Raw genomic sequence first — 17128 nt, forward strand, 5'->3', positions numbered from 1 at the left:
GCTCAGCCTGGAAAATTCATCCCAAGGGGGTTCCTAACCTGCTCCACAAGCATCTGGAATCCAGGGTGGTCTTTTTGTTGCCCCCCTCCCTAGAAAAAGGATCTCTGAGCTGCTGAGTCAGCAAAACAACTGCAGGGTGGATTCAGGCATCTCCTTATCCAACTTGTAATTAACTCCGAGGCCACAGAGCAGCCTGGAATGGGAAAACTCAGAGTCAGGAGCCAATTGGGAGAGAAGGAATCTTGGTTTCCCACTTAAGTCAGAAATTAAATCCCTTTCCTACCTTTTCTGACAAATCTTCTTATAAATGAGAACTCCAAGCCTTGAAACTCCCTGTTCCCATAGGAACATGAGAACTTCCAACCTCATCTGCTTTTCCAAGAGCAGTGATGTCTAATGGAGCCTGAGCAGCTGGAATACTATAAACATTGGGAAAGGTAAAAGAACAATTCTACAATTCTCTCATTTCTACTCCAAAAAGGGAGCAGCAGCCACAGCCCCGGGGGCCACCAAGTCCTAAATTCCTCACTTTTACTCTCTCCTAAAGGGATTTGTCACTTCTTCTCCCCAAAAAAGCCAGAGTTTCAACAAAAACTCCTATTTGAAATGCAAATTCCTTGGAAAACCCTTGCAGTCAGGTGTAAGGAGCTGAGCAAACACCAGGACGCTGTGTAAAGTACAGAGCAACAAATGGTCATGTTGCCTGGGAACAGGATCTCCCACTTGGACAACCAGGAATTCCAGTATCACACCCTCTGGCACAAAACCTTTTACCTCTGGACACTGAGATACAAGATCCATCTGCCTTCATCCTATCCATGTAAAACTTCCAGGCCCTGACACACTAGAATGGTGAAAGCATTTCAGAAGGAAAAGGAGATTTGCTCCCAGTCTCCACCCAAAAACATCCCTAAATATTAAGGTTTAACCAAATAGCAACTGCTGGAAGAACAGAAAGGCCAACTCACTGTTTTTTGGGAATGCTGAGCCCTCATGCTCCAGAGTAGAGGCTCCAGGGCTGCGTTTTCCATGCCAGGCAGGAGGGAGTGTTTTGGCCCAGCCCCAGGGAACTCAGAGCCGAGCAGTTCACCAAACAAATCCACGTTAACACTGGGATTTTGGTGTCATAAATCAGGTGCTTTCAGGTGAAAAGGTTCCGGATTGCTCCGACCACACCCTTCCATGCTTTTTGCACTCCAAAGGGCAGCATTTCCCCGCTCTGGCACACAAAAGGCAAAATCCTGCAGCTACAGGAACAGGAACCAGGATGAGTTCTTCCCATTCCATCTGGTTTTCCAAACCCCCCCTGTCTAGGCTTTTCTGGAATGAGAAGCCTCATTTTTTAGCAGTAGGAAGTGCCTCTCACTCTCCTCAATCCACATCCTGCTTCCAAGTGTTGTTCAGTTAAGAGTTAACACAAAAAGAAGAATGAGGAGAGTATCTGGAAAATGACAGGATAAATACAATGGCAGCTGGGAACACCAAGGACAACAGGAGCTGGATTCCGATGATACCTGTGGGTTCCATCCAACCTGGGATATCCTATGATTGACTCGTCCATTGCACAACATCCCAAGGTTTTAAGAGGATAATTGGCTGAGGACCGTCCAGGATCCTCCGTGTTGGACAGATTCCCACGTTCCCTGGGGCGACTCCGCCTTTTCCTCAGCCTGCCCAGGTGACACCTCCCCAGCACCTCGTCCACCCGGTTGGAGCTGCCACGGAACGCTGAACTAATCCGACCCTTGGGATGAGCATCCAGTGAACAAACACAGCGCATTCCCTTCCGCTCTCCTGAGCCAGAAGGATCTGGGTGAGCCCGGAGTCGTTAAAAGCCACCTCGGATCAGTTCCGCTGCCTGAATTCCCTCAGTGTATCCCAAAACCCCGGAACTGCGAGTCCTTACTGGGCTTACAGATGTCTCAATTTCAAAAGTTCACTTCCCTGTCTTGTCACCCGCCAAGAGAAGGAAAATCTGGCAGGATCATCCCACTGAGGATCAAACTAAGCCTCTTGTGTCCCAAGGAATCAAGGCTAAATATGAGAATCCTTGGAGTTCCTACCCAGTTCCTACCCAGAAATGGCTGGAAATCAGGGTTCCAGGCCATTCCAAGGAACAAACATGCAAGGAGCCAGCAAATCCATGGACACAAAACATGGGTTATGGTATGAAGGACGTGGGAAAAGTTGGGAACATCAAACCCCTCAGGAGTGCCTGGCCTGCACATAAAGAATCATGGAATTGTTAAGGTTGGAAAAGACTTTTAGGTTCATCAAATCCAACTATCAACCTGCTAACCCACATCCCCAGGTATCACATCCATGTAGATTTTAAATCCCCCCAGGAATGGGGACTCCACCAGTCCCTGCTGCCCAGGGCAGCATCTTCCTGTGATTTACAACCTCTGCCATGAAGAAATATTCCCAATAGCCAAACTAAACTTCCCCTGATGCAACTTGAGGCAGCTTCCTCCTGACCTGTCATTTGTTCCCTGGGAGAAGAGTGCAATCCCACCTGGCTCCCACATCCAGTCATGGAATTGTAGGGAATGAGAAGTTCTCCCAATCCTCCTTTTCACCAGAATAAAACACATCCTGCAAACTCACACGTTAGATAACAGAGAAACTTCCAACATTGGCATGTTCCTGATTTCCCTCCCCAAATTCCTGCTCCCCACCTCACAAGGGAATTTCACCAACTCTGCCAGTATTCCCAGGAGGCTCCGCACTTACTCAGCCGCCCATTGCCGAGCATTTTCTGCAGCTTCCCACGTGCTTCCCACCTCCCAGCTCGCCTCTCCTCATTCCTCCGCCCTCATCCAAGGGGAACACAAAGTCAGAGCAAGGCCCCAGAGAGTCCCGAAATTCTCCTTGCCAGCTGGGATTCCATAAGGCAAAGAGTTCCATGCAACAAATTCCTTTAATCTCAGGCTCTATCAGGCCTTGGAATAACCATGGATAACACTGGATTTGGGGATGTACCCGTTTCCTACTGAGTTAAATTTGATTATGGCACTGGAGGTGCTCAAATGAGCTCAGGGAGAAAATATGATCCCTTCCTTTTTTAAGGGCCAAAAGACTCTTTTCCAAAAGCAACACATTGATCCAGGAATAACCACAAAATTAAGAGGGAAGAAGGTTTTCCAGACAAAGCAACCTGTGGCTTCCCGCAGAAGCTTTAACACCATAATTCCACAAAGGGAAAGGGAATTTTGCCCCTGGATTTGTCAGTGAATTTTGAGGAAAGCTCTAATCCTTCCAGTTTTGGAACATGGATGCCCCTTTTTCCACTAGAAAGTAAGGGAGAACTGCTCAAGGTAGAGGGAAGAGCAATCACACAGAGCACAAAATCTCTCCATGAAATTTTCCCTTATTCACTACTCTATCCAGGGAAGAAAATGAGCAGCACAAATCACAAATTCCTGCTTTTATAGGAAGTTTTTCTCCTTCCTCTGACAGGGCATATGTTTTCCCCTCTCCAAGGAAAAATCCAGTTCATCCCTGAATGCTCTCATTTAGGGAAATGCTGGTTGTCATTAGCGGATGCTCTGGTGCCATGGAGATGGTGACAAACAACTGAATCAGCCGGAAAAAACCCGGAATCACAAAAAGGGGAATGTGCTTCCAAAGGTTAAACGTGGCCCAGAGGTACATGAAGAACATTTATAGGATCTGGATATCACCAAGAAATAGGGTGCCCAGGGAAGTTGTGGATCCATGGAAGTGTCCAAGGCCAGGTTGGATGGGACTTGGAGTTACCTGGGATAGTGGGTGAACTTTAAGGCCCCTTCCAACCCAAATCATTCCAGGATTCTAATCATGGGATCCAAGAAAAGCAGGATAAAGTTTTTTCAGGACAATCCCCGGCTGGCTGAGATGCTGGAAGCTCCTAAAGCAGCACCAGCCTTGTTCTGATTTTCTCGGAGGTGAAACAGTTCATTTCCCACAGGAGAAAACAGCACCAATTTGCAGGATCATTTAGCAGACCCAATGGGAAAAGCCAAGCCTCCAGAGGCTCCCAGTTTGGAGCTGAAATCCATATTCCAAAAATACATCCAGCCTGTGTCAACACCAGAGACCTGGGCTGCAAAGACAAGCCATGACAGAATAATAAATTTCATCCCAAAGGATGCAGAGCTGTGGAAATTCCAACTTTCAGCAGACATGGAGCATCAGGACACATCCAAATGGGAACCTTCCAGGGAAGAAAAGCACCTTTCAGGGAAGAAAGGGCTGAATTCCATCCCAACCTCCCCATTTTCTATTTGCTGCACTGAACTATAATAGGAATGTCCTGAATTTTCCTGTTTCTTCTCATTATCCAGTTCAAATGTTTTAAGGTGGCCTGAGGGATTCAGCATTCTATTCCAAAAGAACAAGGATAAGGAGTCTGTCCTGCAGCCTGCCTGGATGTAAAATCAGGATCACCTAGATCTGTGAGGATAATAAAACCTCCAGGTCAAGAAATCCCAAGGAAACATGTTCCAGAGGAAAAAAGTAGTGGAAAATGCTCATTTAAGGTGGCATTCCCATATTTACTGATGGCTACGAGTGAGCTGCACTGGGATATTTGCCACTGACTCCTGATGGAACGGCAAGTGAAAAACACCAGGAAAACTTGGAATTGAAGGCTCCAAATTACATCTTGTATCCTGTTTTCAGGGAAAAATTCCTATTGAGCTCAAAGCCACCCCTGAGGAACCCACTTGTTTTAATTCTACACCGAGGGAACACGTAGGAACCAAAACCTCAGCTGGAAGGGAACAAAAAGCCAGGAATTTTCATGCAATTCCACAGATCTTTAAAGAGGAGCTCAGAAGGCCCCTCAAAGAGAGGGATAAATGCCAATGGGATGGAGCAGGATGAGGATTTTCAGGGATCTGCTGGAGCACAAGAACAGTTAAGGAAGGATTTGAGTTAAAGAAGAAACTCCTGGATTAAGAGCCCAGGACAGAATTCCTGACAGTCTCTGCCTGCCATGCAGATTTCCAGCTCCTGCTGCAAGGAAGAGGAAAATAATCCAAAGCTTTTTTTGTTTCATCTTTCCAAAGAGATCCAGAGGTAAGGGATCCATGTGCCTTCCAATGGAAAGAGGGGAGAAAGGAAAGAAAAGGAGGAAGAAGGAATACCTGAAGGTACCGGGCACATTTTTCCCGAAACTCTGTGGGAATTACTTCCTGTATCCAAAATCCCTGCTAGGGTCCAGCAGCATTTTTGTCCATATTTCAGGGCAGGATATTCCTCAGCAAAGCAAACTTTCCCATTTTTTACCAAAACCTGGAAGACCATTCTAATTTCTTCCATTTTCAAAGTTCCAAGCTGGGCAGGTGCTGCACCTGGCAAATTTTCAAGGATTTTTTCTCTGATTTCTCCTTAGAAATCCACACAATAAGGTATAGAAACACACCTAAATTAACAATATAATGTATGAAATAACAAAAATATCAGCTCCAACTGACCTGGAATGAAGAGCCTGATTGACTCCCATCTATCCCAGCAGGATTAAACATCCCAGCACTCTCTGCAGATCCCACAAAAGTCCATTTGTCACACTTCCCATGGCACAAAGGCCACTTTCATCTGCTCCCAGTGCCCAAAAAACTCCAGCCCTGCAGCTCCAAGAGCAGATTAAAATGGTTTCACTCACCCCATCTCAACTGCTGTGCCTTTAACTGGAAATTCCTCAAACTCCAGGGCTCAATCCAGCTCGGGATGTTCTTATTCATCAGCTGGATCACTGTTGGGAGCAGAGGTGGAACCACGGGTCATTTATTTGGGAAAGATGGAATGAGAGGGGAGGAAAAGCAGGGCGCAGGCTCCCCAGAATAAAGCTGCGTGGTCTAGGGGAGGTATAAAGGTTTAATTCCAAAAAAAAAAAAGTATTCAGACAGGACAGGGATATTTGGGACAGAAGAGAATTCCTGCTGGTTTAGTCCAAGGAAGTTTCATAAATGACAGCCAGGCCTGGGAATGACTGGAAGCTTCTCCAAACTCTCTTCCATCCAAAGCTGAGCAGCTTCCCAAGCTTTACACCCTCCAATCTGAACACTTCTCCTCCTTACATCCTTCCAGCTGCGGGAAAAAGACCCCCAAAAACTAGGATTATGCCACTTTAAGGAAAAATTTCTAAGGCACACAAGCCGTAAATCCTGATTTTGCAAATCCACACAATGATACGGCAGCTCCGAAATCCAAGTGACCTCGTTTGGAGCAGCCAGCTCTCAGTTAATTAACTTCCAAGGGGAGGGAGAGCAGAAGGAACAGGACTGAGATTCCCACACAAAGTCCAAAAAAAAGCCCCCAAGCAGAAGCGTTTTTTTGGTTGCTGTAATTGCTTGTCCAGGGAATTTTAGCAAAGTTTCCAAAACGTGGGATTTTTTTTATTCCTCACATTTTTGGTCATTGGGAGGAGCGTTTTCACCCTTCTCACTTTCCCTCCTGGCACATCACTTCCCTTAAATCCCATCATTGCACAACTGCTCCTTCCCAGCCCTCTGGAAAGGGAACAGGTGGACACAGCCCAGAGAAGTTTCCCTTTCTCACCACCCTTTTCCCAGCAACCAGAGGGATTTACAGCATTCCCTGCCTCTGGGATTCAGATCTAGCTGTGCAGGTAGCAGGCAAAAAGTTCCCAGTGCCTTAATTTAAATGGGAATTCGGGTCAAATAAGGATTTTTTTAGGTCAGCACTGACAAAATCAGTACCTGCTGTACATAGTCCATATCCTTAAATCCCTGATTTTGACCCTCCTGAGTAAAATTTTGGACAGCAGAGCTGCCAACTCCCAAATTTCCAGTTTAAATTCGCACTTAAAGAGGGAATTTTATCCTGCTCCTTGCTGAAGGGCTTTGGCTGCAGAAATTCCAGGTTATTTGTATCATTTATATAATAGATGCTTTTCCACATCTCTCGTCCCTGTTGGGCATTCCTGACCCCCTCAGCCATTCCCAGTCCAAGCTGGCACTGCTGGATTTTCCCCAGCAGCTTTAAGACCCCCGTGCAACTTTTATGACCCTGAAAACCAACACCTGGCACAACAAACACCTTCCCCCAGCTCAGGTTTCCAACTTGGAAAGCTTCTTCCAGCAGCGTCCACAGGACACACATTTCAGCCAAGCCAATGCCAGAATCACGGAGAGTCCGAGGCTTTCCAAGAGCCACTTCCCACAATTTCATTATCTCCCATTTAAGAACACTCAGCCTGACCACAAAAACTCGGATGCTTCTCCCTGTCCAGCCAGGAGGATGCAGCAACTCATCCCCACTAAGTTTCATCCAGGGGGAGATGAATATTCCCACCATGGAATACTCCTTTCCTTTAAAACCATTCCCCAGAGTTTTGCTGCCTTCATGTCCCAGGGTTCTGTATCCCACCTTGGTGAATCACTGTGTGATTTCCCACCTGGAGCAGGCTCCAAGCACCATGGTGTGCACCAGGCTCGGCAGTCCCCATTCCCATATTCCCAGTGCCAACTGAAGCCTGTCCCAAATACACCAGCAGGTACTAATTCCCAGAATTGGGCACAGCGGTAATTCTGGCCGAGCAGCCTAGCAGCATCCCAGCTCCAAGATCTCGGAGCGACATCTCCCTTACTTTCATCAGGATATCTCACTTCTGCAGCTGCCTGCGATCCCAAATTTGGGAATTTTACGGCCACGGCTCAGCATCCGCCCGCGTTGCTCAAGTCAGGTACCGTTCCCTGCGGGAAGTAATAAAAGCTAGGAGCAAGAATCCCTGTGTCACACCCACACCGCAGCTTCTCCTCCCTGGACATCCAGCAGCACCGCTCCCGCCTCCCTCCGCAGGATCCCGGCTCCCGAACGGCGGGATCACCTTCACGCCTCGCACCTGCCCGGGGCAGGATGGCGGCTTTCCAGAGGCGCAGGTGGAATCCCACCGCTTCCCACGGGGCGCAGGCCACATGGAGCGGGGCCCTCCGGCCGGGAATGCCGCGCTCCCTGCGGGATCCAGACCCCTCGGGCGGCACGGGCCTGCAGCCCAGCGGGGCGGGGGGCGGCGGCGGGCGCAACCCCGGCCCTGCCAGCGCCCTCCCGGCTCCCCCGCACCTGCCGCAGCGCCGGCCCCGCTGCCGCGCCATTCCCATCGCTGTCCCTCACCTCGCTCCCGCTGCCGCCGCCTCGGGAGCGCCGCGGCCGCCGCCGCCTCCTCCATGCCGGGGGCCCTGCGGCCCCCGATTCTCCAACGCCGCCTCCGCCCTGCCGGGGCCGCCCCCGCCTCGCCGGGGCCGCCCACTGCGTCAACTGCGTAAGGGCCGCTACGCAACCTGCGGTCGCCACGGCAACGAGGGGTGCGGGGCGCGGCGGCGCCGCCTGGTGGCGGCCGGCGGTAGCGCCACGGGGCGGGGCAGTGCCGGGCCGGCCGCGGGTTCCAGCGGGGAATTCTCGGTGGGATCCAGGGAACCCCGCCTGCTGCGGGCAGAGGCCGCCCCTGGGCTGATGCTCACCTGCCCTACCGATATTATCACGGAAAGATCCCACTAGAATCACAGAAGGATCCCACAGGAACCAATTCCCTTGGAAAAGACCTCCAGGACCACCGAGTCCAGCCCGTGACAGTCCCTGCCTTGTCGCCCAGCTCGGAGCGCCGAGTGCCACATCCAGTCACTCCTTAAACACCTCCGGGGATGGGACTCCACCACCTCCTTGGGCAGCCCCTTCCATTGTCTCACCACCCTTCCCATGAAGAAATTCCTTCTGGTGTCCAACCTGAACTTCCCGTGACACAAGCTGGGGCCATTTCCTCTTGTCCTGTGCCTTGCTCCCTGGGAGCAAAGCCCAGCTCCAACCTTCCTCCCTCTCAATCAGGGAATTCAGGGAGCAGTCAAATCTCCCCTCAGCCATACCTGGGGCTCTCCCAACATCCCTTCCCTCTGGAAAACTACCCAGCACAGCACTGTGGTCTCCCTTAAGGAGAGCACCTGGCATGCTGCTTTCAATGCCCAGCATGGAAAAGCAGTGCTTTCCTATCAGGAAAAGAGTCCCCAGTAAAGATGGAGAGAGCCTATTCACAAGGGTATGGGTTGGCAAGAGGGAATTGCTTCCTACTGACAAAGAACAGGGTTAGATGGGATACTGGGAAGAAATTGTTAGACACTGGGATGGATTTTGCCAGGAAGCTGTGGCTGCCCCATCCCTGGAAGAGTCCCAGGCCAGGTTGGACCAGCCTCAGAGTAACTCGGGATAGTGGAAGGTGTCCCTGCCTATGGCAGGGGGGCTGGAACTGGATGAGCTGTAAGGTCCCTTCCAACCAATCCCCCTCTTCACAAAAAAACCCTCGTGAGGTTGGACACACCACAACAACCATCCCGTCTGGGAGGAAGGACAGTGATTCCCTTTGAACACGGCAGCTGCCATCATCCAAGGACGCAACTAAGATGCTCCTACTGCAAAAAAAGGCATTGAAAAATAGAGGGAAAAAAAATTTAAAAAAAAATCTCTGTCCCAGAAAAGCTGATCCAGCAGGGAATAGCAGCGCATCCTCGCCTGCCCATTCCTCCTTAAAGCAAGTGGAGCAGCCTTCAAATGGTCTGCTGGGTGATATCACCGTACCTGGGAAATAAAACAGCCTGACAGGGGCGGAAAAACATTCAGGAAAGGCTTTGAAGCTCCGGAATTCATTTGTGCCGAGGCCTTTGTATCCCGTTCAGGCAGAAAAATCCCCCTCACGCTCATTCCGAGTCCCTTTATCTTCCCAGACAGGTGCAAAGTGGCTCTGCTTTGGATGAAAAGCTGCTGCCAAATTTAGCATTCCAACAAATCGTTTCATCCAGCCTGTGGCACTTCCAAGGTCTCCCTTCAGCACGATTCGCTCCCGGCCGGGCAGGCACCCCTGGAAGCCCCAAAACCTGGAGCAGACAGAGGGAAGAAGCTCAGGAAGATTGGAAATCATGATTTTATTCAGGGAAATACAATCCGAAGCCATCCGAGGCTTTCCAAGGGGTGGGATAGAGCACATCCCAGCCCAGATCCTGCCAATTAAGGGACACAAGGCGATTAATCCAATACAGCTCAGGATTCCTGCCTTCCAGCAGCTCCAGCTGCCCGTTTCCAGCCTGGCTCCACCGAATTGCAAGGGTCAGACCACATTTATAGCCCAGCTCCGTGTCAGGATTCATCCCAGCGATCCCCAGGGCTCCGTTCCCTGACTCCTGTATGGCAGTGGCACCATTTACAGGCAATTTCGGAATGTTTTGGATAAACTGGATGCCTTTTAAAGCATTAAGGCAAGGATTAATGCCCTCAGAAATCCCATTTTTTCCCCGCTGTCATGACACGGAGGGCGGGTGGCAAAGCATTTAAGGGAATTAAGGAATTAATTTGAGCCTGTCACAAAAGATGTGATTTTCCGTGATTTTCGCATGGGATCTGTCCCCACCTCCAACCTCTGGAGCAAATCCATTCATTTCAGAGCTTCCCAACCTGTGGTAAAGGGTTGAGTCTGGGTTTAAATGCCTGGGGCAAAATGGTGTGGTGATGTACACACATTCCTGGGAATCCTACGCCTTCAGAGGGTAGGATGTAAGATGTAGGTGGATGTGGATGTAAGGGAGAGTTAGAGCATCCCAGACATCCATCAGCTGGGTTATCCCTCTGCTTATCTCCATCAGGGCACCACCATCCACTTCGTAAGGAAACCTCCAAAGGCCCCACTGGCTTAAGGAATTGCTAGTCCTTACTCACCTCTGGATAGATCTGTGCTCTTTGTGCAGGAATGACTGGGGAATATGAGGGAGAGGGAATTCTGTAGTGTTCTTTCAGCTGGAGCATCATTTTCCTCCACACATGGATGTGGCTCGGGGCTGTTCCACACCACGGCCTTGGAATTCTCCCTATCAGCTCCCAGGAAGAGTCTGGACCACTGCAGGCAGCCTTGGAGCTCAGGAGATCCCTGGGATGTGCTAGGAAGGATTCAATCAAGAAAGAGCCCATCCAGCTGGGTGTCCTGAAAAAAAGCCAACAGATTCCAGGGTTAAGGATTCTCCTAAACCTAAAAGCAAGCCAACCTCTTCTCCAGGGAATTTGGACAAGGAACAAGGCTCCAGGAATAGCTGGGAACATGGGAAGCTTTATATTATTATTCAGTTTGTTGTCATTGCCACCGCCCCCAGGCGCAGCACATCCAATCCCGCTGCTCTGAAATCCTGCTCCTGTTGGGCTCCCAGTCGGAGTCAGATGCTCCGTTACTCCCAGGGTAACGAGCCCCTCTCCTCCTCCATCCCAACCCTGCCAATTTGCCTCAGCTGCTCCATTAGGATTACAATAAATCAGAGGGAAATAGCCTGAACAAGGCTGGGAGTGCAACAGTCTCCCTGGAGCAGGGATTCCAGCATCCAGGTTATCCAAACCACCTCCTCTCTCCTTAAGCCCTGCAAACACCAGCCTGGGCTCCATCACCCCTGGAGCAGGCACAGGCTGTTCCAGCTGGCTGAATTCCAAGGAGTGACAGCAGCAAGTGTCATGGGAAGGTGCTTTTGTCCTTCTCAAAGGGGACAGGCCACCAGGGAAAGGTGGACAACAGCGTTATCCTGACAGTTCCTCCAGGGGAAAAAATTCCAGCACCTCTCTCACTGTGTCTCCAGGGAATATCAATTACTGAAGAATTGAGGTTGGAAAAGCCCTCCAAGATCACGGAGTTCAACTGTTCCAAGGCCACCACTAACCCATGTCCCCAAGTGCCACATCCACACGGTTTTTAAATCCCTCCAGGGATGGGGACTCTGCTTGGAGCTTGTTCCAATGCCTGACAACCCTTTCCAAGAAGGAGTTTTCCTCCGTACCCAATCTAAACCTTCCCTGGCACGAGCCAAGGCTGCTCCCTCTGTGCAGCCGACCGTAATTCCACATCAAATTCCCGCCAAACCACACAGCTGCCAACCAGAATTTGGGAAGCACTTTTAAAAACCACACCAGCAGGCATCCCTGTCCCCCATTCCCGTGTCACCAAGCAGGAAGTGCCTGTGTTTGCTTCCATCCCCATGACGGCTGTGCCTTCCCAGCCCTCCCTCCCTTCCCAGTGTGATTCCCGCCCGCGACTCTCTGGAGGCATCAGCCTCCATCACCTCCTACCGAAGCGCTGCTAATCCAGTGCCTCCAGACTGTTCCTGCTCCTCAAATCCTTCATTATCCCAACAGATCTCCCCAGAAACCTGCACTTCCCCGATGCCCTCCAAGCCAGCACCTCCTGGCTCGACCCTCCATGTCATTCCCAGCCCCTGGGAAGCTACCAAAGCAGGGATGAGCAGCTGGCAGTGTCCCCCCAGCAGCAGCAGCTGCTGCAGCTCTGCAGAGAAACAGCATCACTCAAACCTTCGCTAAAAATCATTCCCTAATGGAGAGTCTTTTCCTGCACTCTGGATGTTTGGAAAAATCTCCCCCTCCAGCTGGCTCAGCTTTCCGTGGCTCCTCCAGCACCAGGAAGGGATTTGGGGTGCCCAGGCTGCTGTGCCACCCCTGAGCCTGAATCCCTAAAAAGCACTTAATTCAGAGGGGAGACATCCCAGACAGAGCCAAGCCTAGGGAGAGCAGGTCCGGGGATAAGCTGGAATCCCAAATTCAGGCTCAGGCTGGCACACTGGATGCTGGAATGCTAAGGGCAGGGCACAAATTGGGAAACCTCTGTCAGGCACCTGAAGGGATTAGACATGGAATTCTGGAGTGGTTTGGGTTGGAAAGGGCCCTAAAGATCATCCCATTCCACCCCCTTCCGTGGGCAGGGACACTTCCCACTATCCCAGGTTTCTCCAAGCCCCATCCAACCTAGTATTGAATGCTTCCAGGGAGGGGGCAGCCACAGCTTGTCTGGGAAATCCATCCTGGTGCCTCACCACCCTCACAGGGAAAAATTTCTTCCACAAATTCCCAGGGCGTGGGCAGCACCAGGTCCCACTGCAGGGAAGAAGGACAGAGCAAGGCTGACGCATTCCCAGCTCCTTCCCTTGGGCACAGCTCTTCCCATTCCCACCTGCACAGGCTGGTGACCTGTCCCTCTTTAGGAGCCCCTTTCCAGCCTCCAAGCCGCTTTCCTAGCGGGATCCCTCCCTTTTCCCAGAGGTTCCCACGCCGTGGGCTCACTCTTGGCACGTAGTAAACACACCCGTGTGCACACGGCTGGGTTTGGCTCCACAGAAAAAGCCTGGAAAGGATCTCTCCCACAGGTTGCATCCTGGAATTCGGCACAGCCCTCGCTGCTCACGATTCCAAGCACAAACTCCTCTTTCCAGCTGCTTTGCTAAATTGGTGCCAGATCTAACTCTGGAAGCCAAGCCTCGGAGACTTGCTATCAATCCCGCCAGCACTTCCCCCTCCCAAGGACATTATCCAGCATTATCCAAGCTGTGACTCCTCAGCCCAGAAATTTCTCCCTGGGAAGGAGCCATTGCCATGGAAAAGGACCATTAAATAACAGTTCACTGGGGTTTCTCACCACTGCTCAGCAAAGCTCAGGGCATCTTCCTGCCTGGCAGCTCCAGGTGGCTTTTTCTTTGGGAAAAATGAGAGGATAAAGCAGTGCTCCAGGCTGTTGGGATATTTGCCAGCATCCTCCATGCTCCCCCTTGGACAAACCCATCTTTCCAAAGCTTTTTCGCCTCAGGTTGTGAAAGCCTCGTTGTTCTGCAGGGAATTGAAAACAAAAAAAGTGTGGAAATGAACCCTAAAGGCTTCAAGGGGAGGGAAATGCAATCCCACGAGATCCCCCTGAGTCACAGGGATGTGCTTGCAGCACTGGCAGCCGCTGGAATTCCCGGCTCCATCCCGGCCCTGGCTAATCCAGGTGCAATAACAACGTGTCATTTCCCTCATCTGCTTCACCCCCGCCAAAATTCCTTCATGTTATTCCTCCTCCCCGCCCACCTTTCAAATGCCCTTGGCTCCATCCTCCTTCGGGAGGAGAGCTCCAGCCCAGGAATGAATCAGGATTTTAGCAGGAGCTTTAGGGATGTGGGATGCCTTCACCCCCACAGGCAGGAGCGCTGGCCTTTTCCCAGGGCTCCATGGCATGAGCACACTTCCCTGGCCGAGACTCCAAAGCACAGGAATTTACCCCGAGGATGAGCTGCTTCCCGATTTCCAGGAGCCTGCTCACCTCCTGGGATGGGAATGGCTGCGGCAGGACAGGGAAATTTACGGATCAGCTGTGTTGTTGCTGTCACCGCTCCAGGGAAGCAGTGTCGGAGAGCTCTCCCTCACCAGGCTGCACCTGCAGCCTCCCAGGCTCTCTGGAAGCCTGGAATGCTGCTGTCAGATGTGGGCACAGCACGGACAACGCGGATGCTCTGTGGAGGATTCGATCCCTCCCCGCAGGCCACGTCTCTGGACATCAGTCGGATGCGACTGGAGAGCAGCAGCTGGAGCCAAGGCACTTGGATAATTTCATTAGGTCAGACCCCTCCCTCCTCCTCTTCCTCAGGATCCTGCTCTTGCTTCTGGAGGCAGGTGGACTGAACCGAGAGGTTTCCCATTTAGGATTCCTTCCTGGCTCTGCTGCTGGCTCCCTTCCCGCTCCTCACACCAGGCTGCAGAGCCATTCCCCACTTCTCCCGGACCTCAAAGCCTTGTCTAACCCACTTGGCTCCATCCCAGCTCCCAACTGCCGGAGGGGGAAGCTCAGCTCTCACCGGGAGACACCGCTGCCCGTGGAGATCCCAAGTCCTAAATTGCGGCGCAGCTCCTCCACAAAGGCCTGGCAGAGACCTTGGGATCACAGCCCAGCAGGCAGCCGGGAGAGGGACCTCAGAGCAAAGCAGAGGCTGGAGACCAATAACGGAATAATTATCCTAAGGAGAAAGTCCCAGCTCCCTTCTGTACAAGTCCACGAAATACAGCAGGGAATTGTATCTTAATCCAGAGAAGAGGAGGCTCAGGGGGCGCCTTCTCCCTCTCCATGATTCCCTGATGGGGGTCAGGCTCTGCTCCCAGGGAACAAGGGACAAGACTCAAGCTGCCTCAGGGGAATTTCTGTTAGAATTTTAGGGAAAATTCCTTCATGGAAGGGTTGAATCAGTCTGTCCAGGGCAGTGGTGGAGTCCCCATTCCTGGAGGGATTTAAAAGCTGAGTGGATGTGGCATTTGAGGGCATGGATTAATGGTGGCCATGGCAGACCTGGGTTGCTGAACTCAATCTTGGAGGTCTTTTCTAGCCTGAACAACTCCTGAAGGAGAGGAACTGGAAAAGAACAGTCCGGAAAAAAAGAAAAAATGCAGCAGGCAGGAATGTGAGCAAACAGCCCCTGTCCAAGCTTCGTCCAAGAATTCCTGGGAGAGGAGCGTGCTCTGATGTCAGGACTCTGTGCCACAGTGACAGGAGATGGGAACGGTCCAGAGAGGCAAAAAGGGAAGCGAGAGAGGGTGTGCCAGGCAGGATCCGCCTCAGACACTTAATGAAGGAGGAAAGGACGGATGGTTGCTAAGGGAAATGGGACAGATGGCTGGCACTGGGAACTTGCTGACTCTCGGAGACTCCAAACTCTTTTTTTGGGAAGTGGCAGGGCCGAGCAGGCCAACACACAGCGGCCAAGCCCAGATGACCACTTCCCCTTCCCCCCGCCCCGAGTGTCAGGGCGGATCACGCCGGAGCGGAAAAGGTCAGAGAGGCAGCGGGAGCCGAGGCGCATTTGCGCTTCTGCTCATCACCAGCGCTCCCCCCGCCAGCCCTCCGCCCTGCCCTTCTCCAGAGGCCACTGGCACCATCCCACAGGCAAATCCCAGCAGGCCCCGGGACAGTGACCGGGCTCCCAGAGAGGGAAAACCGCAGGATGCTGGCTCTGGAGCTGCTGTCTGTGAAATCTCATGGCTCCTGGACATGCTGTCTCCCAGATCCATTTACACCTCTCCCTGACATTTAAAACCATCTGAGCCTTTTGGCTTCTGCTGCTGTCATCTCTGTGCCAGGGCTTTTCTGGCTCTAAAAAAAAGGCTGGGAGTTGATTTCCCGGCAAACGCAGCCCTCCCAACAGGTCTCCGAGCGCGGTGGCAGGGCAAGGGAAAAGGGGGAGAGGGCGGGAATAGATGCTGCCATGGGGGCGGGAGACGTGCCAGGAGTCTGTCAAATCCTGACGGCCACAAACAAGGCTCTGCAAGCAGGAGCTGGAAGAAAAGGGGGGAAAGAATCCCTTGGCAGCAAAGGCTGTGGAGCTCCAAAGCTGAGGCACGCAGCACCGTGCGGCTCCAGGCTGGGATTTCAGGGATCCAACGGGAAGATCAGGGGGTTTGGGGAACCTCTGCCCACCTCGGGCTGGCCCCAGGCACTGGGCATAAAACAGAGGGATATGGGGAGGAAGCACCTGAAAGGTCTCCAAGAGAACTGGAGAGGAACTCTGGACAAACTGGAGTGACAGGACAACAGGAATGGCTTCCCACTGCCAGAGGGCCGGGTTAGATGGGATATTGGGAAGAAATTCTTCCCTGAAAGGGGAGTGAGGCCCTGGAATGGATTTCCCAGAGGAGCTGTGCCTGGCCCATCCCTGGAAGTGTCCAAGGCCAGGCTGGCCTTGGGGTTTGAAGCAACCTGGGATAGTGGAATATGTCCCTGCCCTTCCAACCCAAACTATTACGGGACTCTCTGAAGGGAAAGCTCTGGAAGCAACAACTATGTCTCCCCCATCCCCCCTATTCACAGGCATCTACCTCTTGGATTGAAATCACCCCGAAAAAGTCCACTGTAGTCCAAAAAGAAGCTGTAGATCCCAAAATTTAGTGACCAAGAGCCCACAGGGAACCTTCACTGGGCACTCATTCCCAGCAATCCCATATCCTACACAAACTGGGGCAAGTCCTGAGCAACAAGGACAGGATCACCCACTCCCCAGGATTGCTCTGCTCATGCTGCCAAGAGGAAAAGGAGGGATTTGCTCCAGCCACCTCGGCACTGCACAGCTCCAGCCACAGAGCACCTCCATAGCGCTGCCAGGAGCAGCCAGTGCTATGGAAAACATGGAAATCCCTGGATATTACAGAATCCAAGGATCACCAAACAGTTAGTGTAGGAAGGGACCTTAAAGATGACTGAATTGCAGCTCCCTGCTGTGGCCAGGGACACCTTCCACTATCCTGGTTTGCTCCAAGCCCTGTTCAACTTGTTTGCTCAATCCCTAGAGCACATCCAGGGATG

The 17128-nt window shown here is 51.9% G+C and overlaps 1 protein-coding gene across 1 annotated transcript in view; it reads right to left on the reverse strand.

The window, feature by feature from the left end:
- Positions 1-8241, reverse strand: part of DAGLA (diacylglycerol lipase alpha) — a 51372-nt gene extending 43131 nt beyond the window's left edge. Inside the window, exons 1-2 of the mRNA XM_084208004.1 lie at positions 8119-8241; positions 5648-5737 (exon numbers count right to left, since the gene is read on the reverse strand). The gene's annotated coding sequence lies outside the window, so the exon portion shown is untranslated. The remainder of the gene's footprint in view (positions 1-5647; positions 5738-8118) is intronic.
- Positions 8242-17128: the final 8887 nt, after the last annotated feature.

The sequence above is a fragment of the Fringilla coelebs genome, assembly GCF_963513975.1.
Source record: "Fringilla coelebs genome assembly, chromosome: 6".
Taxonomy (NCBI): domain Eukaryota; kingdom Metazoa; phylum Chordata; class Aves; order Passeriformes; family Fringillidae; genus Fringilla; species Fringilla coelebs.